The 3,443-nt window shown below is 48.0% G+C and overlaps 1 pseudogene; it reads left to right on the top strand.

Moving 5' to 3' along the window:
• The first annotated feature begins 18 nt into the window (after positions 1 to 18).
• On the top strand, positions 19 to 971 carry LOC102369782 (annotated as a pseudogene).
• The last annotated feature ends 2,472 nt before the right edge of the window (positions 972 to 3,443 follow it).

Below are 3,443 nucleotides of genomic sequence, written 5' to 3' on the forward strand. Positions count from 1 at the left end.
TTCCTGGAGTATGAAGCAATGAAGAACCAAAGCTCTGTGACTGCATTTATCATGCAGGGCCTCTCCATCCACCCACAACTCCAGATCCTCCTCTTCCTCATCATCTATGTCATCGCTTTGCTTGGCAACCTTGCCATCATTGCCACAATCCTATTCAGCCCCGGACTACACAAGCCTATGTACTTCTTTCTCTTCCACTTGGCTATAGCAGACATAATCTGAACCACCACCATTATGCCCAAGATGCTTGAGAATCTAGTGACCATCACAAGTACTGTCTCCTTCTCTGGGTGCATAGCCCAACTCTACTCTTTAACACGGTGCCTGGGCACTGATGGTGCTTTTCACTGTCATGGCTTATGACCGCTATGTGGCCATTTGCTACATTTGCATTACAGCACAATGATGAACAAAAGAGTGTGCTGCAGTTTATCCAGTGTGTTGACAATAACTGCTTTCACCAATTCTTGGGTGAACACTGGCTTGATTGTGCAGCTTTCTGTGGACCCAACATTATCAACCATTTCTTCTGCAAGATCCCACCAGTGTTGGCCCTCTCCTGCTCCTCAGTGAAGATCAATGAGATCATGGTCTTCACTGCAGACATCTTCCTAGCCATGGGGGATTTCCTGTTGACATGTCTCTCTTACTGCTTCATTCTCAAGGCCATCATGAAGATCTGGACATGTGAAGGAAAGAAAAAAGCTTTCTCTACCTGCTCTTCTCACCTCATTATGGTGTCTCTCTATTACTCCACTGTTATCTACATCTACATCAGGCCAGCTTCCAGCTATGCCTTTGACAGGGACAAGATAGTAGTTGCTTTGTATACTCTTGTGACTCCAACCCTCAATCCCCTAGTTTATACCCTGAGGAAGAAAGAAGTCAAAGTGGCCCTTAAGAAAGTGATTCCATATCTTGGGAGACAGGTTGCGACAGAGAACACAGAATGGGCTTACTGTCAAACTTGAGTACCTGGTACACGCTTTCCTCCAGAAAACTGATTTGGAATTAATTTGCTAAGGTTTCAATAAAGAATGTAACTCACAGCTTTATAACCTGTCATATTTTCTTACTTAGTTGAAACTTTAGAAACATGATGAAACCCTGTTGCTGAGAAAAAAAAAAAAAAAGGAAGCAAGGAAAGAAGAGAGAAAGGAAGAACCTTCATGAAAATTATCATTTATTGTCAAACGTTTTGTATGCGTGATACGATGGCCATGAAATAGGAAATTATGTAAACTTGCTCTGTAGTTTTTGCTGTCCTTTCCTCTGAAATGGGGAAAATGCTACTTGTTTAGAAGTCTAACTTGCGTATAATTTGAAAGCTGTAAAATTAAACAAAGAGATCCTTATCCCATCTGGCGAATCACAACGCATGTAACTGAGCTCATTGAAACACAATCGCACCTCTATCCTGCAAAGCAGGTAGACATGTTGAATTAATGAGCTGAGGGACATTGTAATGAGGTGATACGAATAGATGATTTATAAAATCTTATAAACATATCAACGTAACACTGTATTTACTCAAATATAAGATGACCCTGAATACAAGATGACCCTCCAATAATTAGATTCTAGATATAGAAAAATAATATATTTGTTATACTTTTCTGGGTAGAAAAGCTAAGTATTGGCAGGTTGTCTTGAATTCCAGCCCCACTACTACAGTTGGGGGGTGGGGGGTCAGGTACCCATGCTCTCTGCCCTGCCCATTTCTATCCCATCCAGCCTTCCTGGCCCCGCTGTCATATGAATCTCCCCCACCCCAGCTCCCAACTGTCTCTGGCCCTTCCCCCCAAATTCCCCCCCACCCTCAGTCTCTGCCTTTTTCCTTTGATGCTTCCCCAGTCTCTGACCCCACCTTCCCCGCCACCTTCTTACTGTCAGATGCTGCTCAGGCCCCTCCATCCAGGAGCACAGCATCTGGAAGCTCAGCCATTACCTGGCCATGCACCGATGTCAGTGCTGCTGATGGCCAGGCAGGGGATGGCGTTCCCACGTGCTCTGTGCCCAGGAGTGAAGTCTGCCTGAGCCAAAACTGAGCTGCACCTGGCAGTGATGCCAAGGAAAGCGAGCAGGGGGAGGGAGTGGGAAGCAGAAGCTGCAGGGCAGAACCAGAAGTGGGGCAAGAGGTTTCTCCAACCCAGGCTCAGGACCAGAGTCAGACCCACAACAGCCACCTGGCTCCCTCCTTTGGTTCATAAGCTAATAAAAGATGAAGGGCTTCCCCCCATGCTATCTAGGGGAGATCCCTTGTCTTATATTGGAGTAAATGTGGTATGTGTGGGCTAAGTATATTTGTTATTTATACAACAGTTTGCATAAGCACATTGCATGGTTGCCAGTTAAAACCAATGATAGCCTATACATTTTCTCAGAAGTGGGGAGGGGTGTGTGTGTTTAATTAGAGTGGTTCCAATACAGCCACTCTAATTACAATGGCTCACTGTCACATGTATTAAGCCCCCATTGCTTTTAACTAAAGCTCATTCGATGCCTCCGTGGCTATTTCAAAAGTGTGGGGGACGTAATACGGGGGAGTGTTGTAATGACACTCTAGACCTGAGCAGGCAAAATGCAGCCCGCCGACCAGATACAGCCCATGAGGCTGTATATTTATCTGGCCCTGGCTGCCTGTCATGCGGCCCTCGATGGCTTGCCAAAATTCAGTCAGTGGCCCTCCACCCAATATAACTGCCCACCCCTGCTCCAGATTCCGTTAATCCATTCTGCTCTGACCCATACTAATTAGCATGCTAACAGCACATCTATAGGCACCCTGGTTTTTCCTAGTGATCTGTTTTTCTTTAAAAGGATTATTGCAAAAGACTGTGATAAATTACATCAACATGGTGCACCATTTTATTCCTCATCACCAGGGATCGGGGTTTTCCTTTTCCACAGAAAAATGGAGAAAACCACAGAGTCCCTGTTTTTATTGGAGAAAATGCAGATTTCCCTTTTTAGCAGAGAAATCCACAGATTCGGCAGCCAAGGCCAGGCTTGGGCTCAGGCTCAGGTTCGCCCTTTGCTCCTGGAGCATGGAGGTGAGCGGGGCTTGGGGCAGGGCAGGGCTGGGGAAGCTGGCTGGGAGTTGTGGGACTGGGGGTGCTGCTGGCCCCAGGCGGCACATGGCAGGGAGGAGCAGGGCTGGGGGTGAGAACAGGGCTACCCCTCTGCGGGGACTTTTCAGGCAAACAATGCAGGGTGCAGGGAGGTGGTGCCCGCCGTGCACAGGCCACACACGTCACCTGGCCGCCTGCCCAGGGGAGGGAGATGGAGGTGGGCATGTGGCCAGAGCACAGCTCCGTGGCCAGCTCTGCAGCCACAGCGAAGGATTGGGCGGGGGGTGGGGGGGGCTTGGGCTTGCACATGGAGCTGCCCCTTACCTGGAAGCCCCTGACGGCAGCGACAGCTCCTGCCCTCCACAACCACCA

Source organism: Alligator sinensis, unplaced genomic scaffold, assembly GCF_000455745.1.
Source record: "Alligator sinensis unplaced genomic scaffold, ASM45574v1 scaffold1114_1, whole genome shotgun sequence".
In the NCBI taxonomy this organism is placed as follows: Eukaryota; Metazoa; Chordata; order Crocodylia; family Alligatoridae; genus Alligator; species Alligator sinensis.